This window comes from Anas platyrhynchos, chromosome 2 (genome assembly GCF_047663525.1).
Source record: "Anas platyrhynchos isolate ZD024472 breed Pekin duck chromosome 2, IASCAAS_PekinDuck_T2T, whole genome shotgun sequence".
Classification (NCBI taxonomy): Eukaryota; Metazoa; Chordata; class Aves; order Anseriformes; family Anatidae; genus Anas; species Anas platyrhynchos.
In genome coordinates, this window is record NC_092588.1 from 130,297,605 (window position 1) to 130,310,938 (window position 13,334).

A 13,334-nucleotide genomic window follows, 5' to 3' on the forward strand; every position below is an offset into this window, starting at 1 on the left:
TAAATTTCCATTGCAAAGAAAGTATGAACAAAGCTGAATGCTCTTGTATAAAAGCACAGTGTTCAGATGAGGAAGGTAGCTTTGAATGGCCGAAAACTCTGTCAAATCAACATAGGTTTTCATCAGTCCTATGTTTCATCAGACAAAGTGTTTCTCTTTGCACTAACAAAGCACATCTTGCTTTCTATAACTTGCAGTTTTTCATGTTTTGAAAAAAAAAAAAAGCTACATAATTATTTTATAGCTTTAAAGACAGTGATTTTTCCCCCTACCTCTCCATACTAAAAATTAGTTAAATTTAAAATATACAATAGCAAAATTAAAATAAAATTCTAAGGAGAAAGTAAACAGCAAAGAGCAAGGATGTGGGGAGATTGCATCTAAAAACATCCCCCCCAGAAAGAAAAAAAATATAAAAATTAGGAGCGACACCTGAAGGTTAGAATGAAAACACTTTTGAACACTTTCTGTAACAGTTGTGCTGTCCTACAGAACCCAATTACAAATCCACCCATGTGATCCCCTACCTTAAACCTGAATTAAATATTTAAATCCTGTTGTTCATGCATGCAAAATGTAAAAGGATAGGGTTTTTGTTTTTGTTTTTGTTTTTAATTCCTACAGCAGAATGACCTTCATGAAGGTAGATCCCTCAGATGCTGAAAGAAAATGGAACAGCTCTATCTCTTTATTAAAATATGCAGATAAGTTTATTTTTTTTTCCTCTGTTCTCAAGAAATACACTTTTTAATATACACTATTATATGAATACATACAAAGAAGTGTATTCTATTTTACAATATATAAATATGCTGCATTTATCAAAAGTAATCCTCACTACTTTTTCTTTCATTTGGGAAAATTAAAACATATATTTTACAGCTAGCTGTGCAATATTATTATATCTAACATGATTTGAGCTGAAGAAAATCAATGGGTACAAGCTTTTGGAGAAGGTTTTGAAAAATGGCTCCTTTCATACTTAGAGTAAGTATAGTGCTTTGTTTGCAACCAAGGAAAGTACTCTGAGAATGAAATTAAATCTTGTCTGTCACCTCAAACAAGATAGCCTTGCAATTTTCATTCAAACGTCCCAGATATGTGAGGTATTTGATCATATTCTACTTTCATATATGATGAAATACTAGATGCCTGCAAATCAATCCACACACACAAGTAGTAACTGACATCAAAAACACAGGAAAAGTAATCACAATGTGATCTCTTACTAATGCAAAAAAATCCCAAATCCCTATTAGTTTCTTGCAAATCATCTATACAACCAGTTTGCACAAATGGGGCACACTGTGCTGGTGTTTAGGCAAATTTCAGTAGACCATTTTGATAGAAATTTATCCTTTCTGAAACTCAGAGACAACTTTATTTCTATATACCAGCATGGGACTATAAAATAATGCATTCACATTGGCAAACAAAAGAAAGATCATGTGGTTATTCAATTACCCATGTTAGCAAAGGGACTGGTATTCAGATTAGGGCTAGGAAGTATATTTAGGCTTAAATCCCAGATTTTCTGTGAGCCAGCCATCTTCATTTCCGCCAAATTGAGACAAAATACTCCAAAACTTGTTCATAATATGTGCTTTAACCTGACCTCAATTATGATCAATTTATACCAGGATAATTGTGGGAAAACTTTGGACCAAAGTTACAGCTTTTTTAACTTGATCCTTTTAAATGTTTGCAACATGAGGCATGTGCCATCACCACATTACTAAATAAAGGTCATCCTCAGTTTGCTGAAATATGGATTAGTTACCAAGAACATTCTAGCATTCTTACACTTTTTTTCTCTGGAGTGTGGGAAATGAGGATGGCCTTACTCATTTTTCTTAAACTAGAAGTAGACCGCAGACAGCACTGAAATCTTACCACTTAGGAAAACCAGTAAACAAAATTTCTGTTTTTTTTTTTTTGTTGTTGTTGTTGTTGTTTGTTTGTTTTATGAACTGATTAATGACACAGCAAGCAGGAAGAGTTGGTCATGTGCAACACTGAGTTTTGGAAGGTCATTAAATTTGAACTCAAAGAAGGAGACCAGTTCTTCCCCCAGACTCCTTTTCACCAACTTTGCATACTTTTGTTAATAAGTGCACGGGTGTTCGACACCATCAAAGCCCTGGTAGTCAAGAGCTACATACATTAAACACTGTCAGTACAAAATAAAAGTGTCAAATGACTTCTGCATTCAAAGACCCACAGATATCAAAATTAATCACTGACCCTTTGCAGGAACAAATATTTTCTTTCTGATTTTTTTTCCTCAGTCTGCTGCTTATGCTCTTACAAACTTTTCCTACAATTACAATTTTTGTAGAAAAAATATTCATCCATTAAACTAAATGAACAGGAAGTCCCAAAAACAGTCTATGACAGTCCCTGTAAAATTAATATGAAATCCAGGGAACCAAAACAAAATGATAATAACAACCTAAGCAAAAATAAATAAATAAATAAAATCATAATCCAAGCTTTTGATCATTCTTCTGCTATCTCTCTTGGGACTGGGCTTTACCAACACATCTCTCCAGTAGTTTTACTGCAAGGCAATATAGCATTACATTTATGATAACAAAGTAAATTATTCAATAAAGAAATTCAGGTTTTAGTAATGTCTTTTTTTCCTCTTAAATATATGCAGCAGTATATATTTGCACATTGCTATTTATCTGTCCAGTGAGACTTTTTAGTATATGAGTGCCTCCTAATGAGTAAATAGCCAAAATCCAAGTAGGATGGTGGTATATTTTTCCTTCTACTTTCTCTCCGTTGATTTAACCTACACAACCCATTGACTCTTTTTCACAACTCTCTGAATCACTTAAACAAGCTTCTTGTCTCTTCATTCTTAATTTTAGATAATTTATAGACAACTGTAAGAAATAAATCAGAAATGAACTTTTTCTTCCCTTTTGACAACAGTCTTATCTATGATGGGTTAAATTTCCTATGTCAATAGGTTTCTTGGAATAGTTTTTTGCTCTCTACATTAACAAGATTTCTTCATTTTTCTATTGAAATAGCTTAAAATTTAATAGTCCAACTGGAAGTTAGAAAGGTAAATATAACCATTCTCATGTTCGCTGAATGGGTTATATGAACAGTCTGACATCACTCTTCTAGTCAGTCATAGAAGGCCATTAGCTAATTCATCTCTCATATCCATTTGAACATGTAGCAGCAGAGAAACCAGACAGACTCGGGGCCTAAATCATTGCGTGGAACTAAGGGGAGAAAACATTGAAAAAAAAAAAAAAAGATCAAAATATGTCAGTCTTTCCATGCATATCTCAATTTATCTTTTTCAAGACCAAATTCAGCAGCTGTCTTCACCCAGACATTAATCTCAGAGAGGTACTGACCTATTTCATGAGAAAGAAGTGTTTTCACCAGATGAACGCAAGGGTTTTCATGGGATGCTAGGCTGGGGCAGCAATTCTCAGGATTCAACCTCCTAAAGTTACTGTCAGACCTCATCATGATGATTTAAAAAGGAGCAAACCAAGCCTTACAGTGTTCCAGTACAGTGGTGTTTTTTGTTTGTTTGTTTGTTTTTGTTTTGTTTTGTTTTTTGAAATGATTGGAATAATTCATCCAACATAGTCTTCAGAGGTAATTTCATGTTCTTGAAGAAGCACAAATATACCCAATACAAAAATATACACGAGTACCATAGACAGAGCTGGAAGTACTTCAAAATGGAGATGGATCACTGTACAACTAGTGACCTGACATTTTTATATCAAGGTTTAATTTGATTGAAATTTGAATGAAAAAAAAAATGATCTATTTTCTCTTTTTTGTTTCAGATTTTTTTTTTTTTTACCTCTGCTTAAATTCTAAGCTGCTCCTTTTATTTTATTATTTTTTTTAATATCTCAGAATGAAAAATGGAGGCATGAAATCTCCAATTTTTATATTTTTCCTCTTTAGTAAATAGAGACAACTGAAATAAAAATTTAAACAAAATATAATTTCTTTTAATATGAAATCTATTACTTAAAACATGGAATTATTTTTGTTTGCAAAACAAAGGTTTAAAAATATTATTTCTTCTGATTTATCTTTACTAAGAGTTCAACTTTCTTCCTCAGCTACTGTATTCAATAAAGAGATATTATATTACAGCTGATAATTCTAAAGTTTTTCTGGGTTCAGAAATGGCTTATTGTGAATAAAGTCTTACAGTGCAAGATGATAACATTTTTATTTTTTTTTTCCAGATCTTATGGGGTTGCAAAGCAAATAGGTATATTCTTATTGAGATAGGTGATTGCTAATAAATTCACAGTTCCTAACTCTGTAAACAAGCTGAAGGCACAAAAATGATATCTTAAAAATAACATCTTGTTTTTCAATAGGGTTTTCAATGGTGAAAGAATGGTAACAATACAGGTTGACAAAGATGACTTGAAGAAATCACTCCAAAATAAATGTGTATTTTTTTTTTACTATGACTGACATACCGAATGGCCTATATGCAATACGTGTATTCTTTTTTCTTTTTTTTTTTTTCCTGAAACACCTCTTGCCTTCCAAGTTCAGATGATCTTTTTCTGATTCTAAGATCTTAAGTAACAATTCAGAACAAAGTAACTCCAGTCAGTTCCTGCCTCTGCTTCATCCAGTCCAACATTTTAGAAAGAATAAAGAAATCAAAACACAGTCATGCTGTTACTGTTTATTACATGTAAGTAAAAACTTGGGAAAGACAAGAAATTCACCCCTTAAAGTAATCAGGGAATCTCCTGCATATTCTTGGAACAGAAGAGGAAGGGAAAAGAGGTGGCAATGCAGCTAGTTTCCGTTTCTACACATTTCCTGCTCCTAGGAGAAATCAAATTGCATTGTCAGCAGGTGTGTGCTTCTATACTCCTCCTACAGATAATATGTATTTCATTGGAAGAATGGACTGGATATGGCTCACTATAATTTTCATCTTCAGTTCTACAGAATGTGTGTGTGTATTTTGCAGGTCTATCATCAGCAATCATGTTAGGGTTTCATGAGACAGTATGCATCTCTGCTTCTGCAAAGCCATATGGCCATGCATGTTTTGCTGCAGACTGACACCGAGTCATGTTTTGCTATAAATTATTTTCAATAATAATGATTTTTTATTTTTTTTTTAACTAAGACATAAACAAAAGTGCAAACCAGAAAAAAAAAAGGGGGGGGGGGGGGGGGGGGGAGGACATTCAAATTCAATCAGATGCCTCCAGAATTCATATCTTAATGAGTATTTTGCCCTAGGCTCCCCTCCCTTCCTCCAAATAAGGTGAGCAGAAAAATCACACTTTGATCCTCTCAGAAGTCCTTTTTATTAAAAACTATGGAAAGGTGAGGATTTCTATAGTAGTAGAAGCAAATGGAAATTATTTTAGGCTTAGTTTCAAGATGATCAGAGGGAGAGAAACCCTCATGGGACAAAATCCAGAGCTACAAAATTTCAACCCCATATTATTACATAACAGTTTTCAGGCACCCCATTCAGGAGAAATGCATTTGGAACCCTGCCCAAGAAAGGGCTCACTTGCTACAAAAGGATGATAAATGTAGAGGTTCAATATTTTATATTAGTAACGTTTGTTCTCTCAGCACTGATATTACAGGCACACAAACATGAGAGAATCTTTTGTTAGAGATACACGCTCTGAACACATTAAATTGACTAATTGGCAAGGGGCAATTGGTAATTGCCCCTTGAAGAAAATGCTGTTTGACAGTATTGGAAATGGCAGTAGAATTTGTTGAAAAGTAAAAACCTAAGTTCTTCTAGAAATATAGAAATGGTTAAATATCTGATTGGGTAATTAGAATTTTAGAATTTATTTACTAGTGGAAAGCAAAATTTAACTGCCTCAATTTTATATATGCAGACACAGATTTAAAAATTTCAGTTTTTGTATCAAGACAAACCTAAAGCTTCTTGAAGTTTAAATCATAAAAATAAATAAGCAAGACATGGAAAAATCTGGAATAATTAGGAGTTGGTAGAAGTAGGTTCTGATTCAAGATATTTCCCTATCTTGGGGTTCAGATGTAGATCTCTAGCTTTCCAACCTAAGTTATACATAGGAAGCATAGGAAAAAGAAGTTTGCAAGTTACGTTTCTCTTGAAGAAACCTTAATTTTGCATAGATCAACAAACAAACAAAACAACAACAACAAAAAATGAAACAACTATTTATTTTCACATATAAAATCTTCTCAGTATCCACACCAAACTACAGTTTCTTGAAAAAAAAAAAAAAAAAAAAAAGTATTCAGACAATCACATCTTTAGAGAACCTGAGGAAATAATTACTGACTGTGATTCTGGAGTCATTAACTCACATTATCAAGCACAACTAAAATTTTTATCTCTCATCCAGCTTCAAGGTTTCTCTTACTATGAAACTATCAATTATGTTATGGTGCATAATTGCTTCAGGTGGCTGCATGCAACCTTAGCTCCACAGTGAGAGCAAGCTCTGTTTTGTAAATTTGTCTGTATGTTATTTACACATATCATAAGTGCACTTGGAATTTTTTGTTTTATTTGTGTGATAGGGAAGCAATATGCTATGCACGTGAAAAAAAGGGTATTAACACAGGTGGAAAAAAAAAAAAAGTATGAAAAAAAAAATGATGACTAAGGTTTCCCAGACTAGTTGATCCAGACTGTCCTCTTCTTTGAAATATTAAATTCTTTCTACAAATAAATAAATAAATAAAAATAAAGTATTATTCAAAATAGTCCTGACAGTCATGGTCCAGGATTGTTTTGGCAATATAAGAAAAGTAATTTTGAACAAAGATTTCTGAGAGATGACATAAGCTGCCAAACTACTGTATATGACTTTTTATGATTCTCCTACTCTGCATTAAAAATGTTATCTTGACACTGAACAGCCTTCTCCAGCATATTATTACACTCAATTAAAAGCTTTGAACTTTTTTTTTAAATCAAAGTATTTCAACAAACAAATACTAGTTGAAGAAACATTCTTCATCAGACGTGTCTCAGTCAATATTAATTTTGAGTTGATGATGGGTTTGCATAATGTTTAAAGTCGTCTAGCTTAGCATAAACAGTTTCCTATGAATATTTTTGAGCATGTGTCAAAGCAAAAGTAGTTACCTAAATACACCATCAGATTCCAGAATGGATAAGATATTTTAAGTTGTGATAGCAAGTAGTACATACATAAAAGGTAGTATTTCTACTAGGCTTGATTATCCTTTACAAATACTAAGAATCAGATATGTATGATACAGAGGTAAATCTGTGATTGAAAGAATTACATCAAATGAATTTTCCAAACCAAAAATCAAATGAGTGGTGATGACAAAGGATTCATATTTCCCCATCAGTTTTCAGGGCCCTCAAACAGAAGTATTAGAAACCAGCTAGAACCATCAGAAGACCAGTTGAGTAGCTCAGGAAGAACTTGTAAGGAAATCCTCTGTTTATCGATTCTTACCTCTGTAGAAATGAATTAGCTAACAAAAGATTTCATTTCATCTACCTCATTGTTCTATATTATCAGAAATCGGTCAAACGAGTATACAATCCAAGAAACATAACTTTAGTTATGAAACTTCCATTGTCACCATCTTCCATTTTATAATGAATCTACATCCCAAAATGTGTTTTTCTTTGTTGTTGTTGTTGTTTTTGTTGTTGTTGTTTGTTTGTTTGTTTGGAAAGAAAGCCTGTTCCTTCACAATGCCTGTTGCTTAAGTGGAAAATACTGCAAAAAGAAAGGGGGTGGGGAATGTGGGGAGATAGAATAGTATACATTTATTCATTTTTGTAGTTATGTGTGCCAATGCTTAATTCTGTACTTCTGCTTCTACAGCTCTAAATGAGAGAAAATAACCTTTACAGTGCTAAAAGTGTTAACACCTATACTGCTGAACTAAGCATAAATGTGCTTTACGATCCCTTTCTATTGCAATACACTGTTATCAGGGAATAGTCTAGCTGACTGTTTAGTTTTTTATTTCTTGATATTTATTGTTCTTGCCCCAATTATATTGTGATGACTTCTCACAAACAGTTCTTTTAGACACTACTATTAATATTTGAACTGCTGGAAGTATGTTTTTGAGTAACTGTCCGTGACAGAGAAACAAGGCAAAAGCCCACAGAATTAGTCTCTGTATAAATTAGTCATACAGCTCATCCAAAAGTTTTCCTCAATGACACCTCCCCTGCTCTCTGGGGAAGCAGGTACCTGACACCATTCAGGCTTTTAAAACATTTCATTACGATGTTACTGCTAATTTAGACACACTCCTTATTGATTGGCAGCATTGTTCATGATGGGGAAAGTAATTTATTCTCTGCTAGATCCTGGGAAACTTCCATTTACCTCAGCAGAATAGTACAGAACAGTCACACAGCTTCGCGATACTTGGCAGGGCTTAGTAAGCAGGACCAGAGGAAAATCACTGCTTGGTGGTGCATTTCCTTATCTACCAATATGTAGCAGGAGACCAGCATTTCAAACATATGTTCATGGCATAATTTGCTTTAAGTAGGTAAAAAGACAAATACATTTTAGGTATGTAGTTTACTCAGAAAGGATTATTCACTTACAAGAATTAGCTTCACTAGCAAGATTTTAATCATTTCATTTTTTTTTTTTTAATACAAATATTTGGCTAATAGATATGAAAGGTATTTATTTTCTCTTCACTTGGCTTTCTTTCCTAGGATTAGTATAACATGACAGATGGCTGATGTCATCTTTACTTGGAAGAACTCAGCTGGCAATAATAGCATGGTACATTTCTGGGGATTTGCTGTACTGTAAGTCATGAAGCGGTTTTCAACCAAAAAGAGTCCAAAAGGGAATTCCCAGAAGTAAATATCTGCCTATGATATCCTACTGAGTCTTGTTGATGCATCACAAACAGAAGGAAGCATAGAGTCTTTATAAACTCCATAAATATTTACAATATTGTTGAAAATACATTGGAAATGCTACAGATTGCAAATGGTATGGGCCCCCTTGGCAGTGTATCTTTAATTTTGCTGTTGAGTGAGAATAACAAAAACTGCTGCGTTATATATATCAAAATCTGTTATGTATATATGTGAAGTTCAGTGATTTTTGTCACATTTGACATTAGTGTGTAATAGAGTGAAAGCATTAATATTATTAAAATGTAGATACCCTGCCTGATTGTTTTTCATTTTGCTAATGATTGCAGTGATGAGTAGACAAATGTCAGGGTCGGAGGGTTAAAGTTAATGAGAGCTTTCCATTGCACCATTGATTAATGGTGGATACTGTAGCAAAAGATTTTCAGATTCCTCTTTTGTAAAAAGAATGAAGGTAAAAATGGACTGATGCCAGTTTAAATACTCTGATTACCTACCAAAATGTTCTTAAATCTTCAGTCATCATTACATCCAGGCCTGACCAAGCCTGTGGGAAAATATTTAAAATACATAAATTGCATCAGATAATTGTAATGATTTGAAGTAAATCTTGCTTTACAAATCCACACTTTCTCTATCTACAGTAGCCTAACTTGTAATAGACTTTATATTCCTTTACTTAAATGAATGTTCAAAAATAGCTTTTTATATAGGTGCAAGGATAGGACTGATTATACCATAATATGTGTTTTTTTCTATTATTAAAGTTTTTGCAATAGCTGATTTCATAATTATAGTTTAAATATGTCAATGCTAGTTGATATTTGCCACTCCTTAATCCAAGAGCAGGTTTTACTGTCTGGATTCCAAAGAGGGAGTGCACTCACTGACATCCATAAAGCTCTAATGCTCTCAGACATATGGCTTGATTTTTGAGTGGTCATATGTAAAGCCAGGAATTGGACACTTGTGGGTCCCTTCCAACTCAGGATATTCTATGATTCTCTAGCTCTTCTTAAAGCAAATAGATATAAATGCAAGAGAGAAGACCCATTTCCATAGCAAACTGCATAAACAATTTTGATACTGATTTCCCAGTATTTCCTACTCTCAGTTACCACAATAATACCACAATGAGAAGAAAAAGTTAGGCTGGGAGATACTGAAAAGACACATCTTACAAAAAAAAAAAAAAAAAAAAAGCAAACAAACTAACCTTATTTTCAGAGTCATATTGTTAAATAAACCGTGTTAGTTGTTTTTAAATTCCTACTAAGAGCTTTTCAAAAAATATATGTGCATATTATATATATTTAACAAAGAATATAATATGATTATGACAGGTAAAGCATGAGAGCATGAGAGAACTTAATGACTTAAGATAAATGGCTATGCCTGTCATATTGACCTATCTTTATATACCTGAGAAATGCACAAATAAAATACGACCGTGACATTTATGAGTATTTTTATTCCTTTTCCAGTTTTTATTAGGGAATAAAATTAAATGGTTGCATGTTCCATGGTTAAGAGAAGACAAATCTTGATCTATCACCTGAACATTATAATCAATGAATGATAATTGACCCATGATACTTATTACTACCAGTGTAGGTTTTGCCCATTATACAAGCAAATTTGAAACAGGCCAGCATTATAATGGACAGCATAAAAATGTCATGTTCCCGTGTAGTTATGTTGATGGTTCACTGAAGAGACCATCATGCCCTGCAATACTGGAAATAGTAGGCCAGTAGGATTTTTAATGCTTTTATTTAGTGGTACTGTGTATTTCTTTCCTAAGCATGATTAAATAATCATAAGAACTCCTCTAAGGGCTAATCTGCGTTATTTCCCAGATTTTCACCTTGGGGACATATTGTCCCTTGTCACTGAAACCTCAGGGACAGAAGGGTACGCCACAGGGTGGCACAGCAGGAAGCTGAGATACTGATGAAACAGTGTTCAGTTAATGAAGGCATGGCCCATGGCCTCTGCTGGTATGCCATATGTTTGAAGAAATGCTAATGACTACAATTCAAATACCTTTTTCATCTTAACTATATGTAAATGTGTTTATAAATGCTCTCTTATAAATATACTATCACATTTTTAAAAGCTAAGTGCTAATGTTGCTTTCAACATCTATAATACACAATAATTAAAACTTTAGCAATTCTGCTTAATTATACCTTATGGGAAACTGTACGGTAATTTATAGAAATTAAGCAGAAAAACAAAGATCAACAGAAATAAAGCAGCAGTGGAAGAACTGAATAATAAATCACTTAGATCATTAATTTACAAAAACAAAATCATTGTGAAAAGACAACTAAGAACTCAATTCTCAAGCAGCTGAGGTCTGCAAGGGGAAGATTAGTTATAAAACTCAAAACATTCCATTAAAAAGCTCCCTCAGCATGCTGAACTCTGTCAATTATTACAGTTCTATTTCTTCTGTGTGACTTTTTTGAACTGGCAGATCTTTTCAAAACAAATAAACAAACAAACAAGAAACAGTAGAACTACAAATTTTATAATAAAAATTTGTGTGATTTTAATTCAACAGTGGCTCTTTCTTCTTTGCTTTACCTTTCTTAAAACCCTGTAACACTGCAGGTGATCATTAGCTACAAATGGCATTTTGCAGTGAATCATCTCCTCCACAAGTGGCCAAAACAACAACTCCATTGCAATAGCAGAAGTGCTATTCAGGAAGAGCAGTTGGTGACCATGTTAGAATACATGGGACACTGCTATTTTTGCAGCAAGACACGACACCCTGTTGCAGTCAACTCCAGGTTAAAGCACTGTATTGCTAAACTTTGAATATACTACTCACTCACTTCCTTTCCCTTTTCCCTTCAGTTACAGACCTGACTCATCCAGATGTAAATACTGCCTGTTAATACCAGCTACAGAATTTAAACAAACTTAAGATGAAGAAGGAACAGCTATTTTAATATTGCTGAGAAAAGCTACTTACATGTCAACTCACAAAGGCAAAGCCATGAAACTTAACTGCTGGCTAACTCTATTTTCCAAGCCCAAATCCAGTTCAAGTAACAAGGAAACTAAACTGTAACAGCTGCCTGAGGGAATGTTAGGAGACTGAGTATTAAGGTAGAACATCTATTTTTACTGATATTTTTTCTCTTGTATCTCAAGAATAAGGGTGGAAGAAATTGTATGAATAACCTTACTTCTCCAATGTCAGGCTGAATTGTCCTATACTAGTGCTATCTCCTCAGTGTAAGAATTTTTCTGTTTCCATTTTACCAAAAAAGGTTAAAAACATTACCTTAAACAATGAAGAGGAAAAATGAAGAACTACACTATTTTGCAATCCTCTTTCTTAGAAATTAGGCAACTGTTTGAAAAAAAAAAAGATTGTCTTTGTAAAAGTGTCATGGAACATTCCATGGGAATCCAAACCAGTCTTGTGTGTGTCTGATTTATATAGTGAGACAATGGGACCTATTTTATGGTCAAGACACTGAATGCCTTAACTTCTATTAAAGAGAATGTGAAAGCATGCTGTACCTACAAAGGAAAATATCATTAAAAAATAAATAAATAAAAAATTAAGAAAGAGAGGAGAGAAAGAAAACCAGAATTTTTGCCATTTCTCTCAAGTCAATTTATGATCACCTACTTCAGCCAAAGGCAGCTTTCTGTCTTACATGTCCTTTTCAGCCAGGCAGGACTTTCAGTGAGGGTCAAGAATTTGCCCCTAAATATTTGACATATAAGATCTGAATGTCTCATTTTTTAACCATTAACACTGACTGGCCTGTAGAAGTGTCATTCTCTTCTGGAAAGCTGGTGAGGCATGGGCCTTTTGTTGGCCCGCCATACAGAACAAAATTTCACACTCTATCTGTACCTTATTTTTTATTGACAAAAATGTAAAATATGGAGGACTGGGTAATGGAGTAGAGTGTGTGTCCTTCAGTTTAGCAATTCAGCTCTGGATTGGAGAGCAGAGAATTATTTTGCCACATAGCATTTGTCTATTGACCTCTGTGAAGAATTTGAGTAAAGTGATTTTAGGTACTTTCTGTTACCACAGTTAACAAATTCCAGCTCTCTAAAAAGGAAGAGATATTCCTTTATTCCCACTTTATACACAAGGGAGGTACGGCTGAAGAGACAAATAATTGCATTTCTAAAAGGGAAGGATACTCAACCTAGTGATTTTGATGGGAATCAGGAAACTTGAGATGTCTGACCTTCAGGTTCAGATCCAGTAGAGATTTAAACATTAAAAAATAGGATTTATGTAGAATTTACCTGCTTTGGTGAAAAACTATTAAGCTGGAAACTCCCATGCAATCCTGAAAAAGAGCAACAAACTATTCTGTCTCTACCTTTCTTGCTGCTTGTTTGCAGTTCCTAGGTGCTATAGGTAATGATTTAACAAGTCTAATGCATGCCA

At 33.7% G+C, this 13,334-nt stretch overlaps 1 long non-coding RNA gene across 1 annotated transcript in view; it reads right to left on the reverse strand.

The window, feature by feature from the left end:
- LOC119716092 (uncharacterized) overlaps positions 1–12,025 on the reverse strand; it is a 118,736-nt gene extending 106,711 nt beyond the window's left edge. The window contains exons 1-2 of the long non-coding RNA XR_005263779.2: positions 11,883–12,025; positions 9,394–9,443 (exon numbers count right to left, since the gene is read on the reverse strand). This is a non-coding gene — a long non-coding RNA (uncharacterized lncRNA). The remainder of the gene's footprint in view (positions 1–9,393; positions 9,444–11,882) is intronic.
- Positions 12,026–13,334: the final 1,309 nt, after the last annotated feature.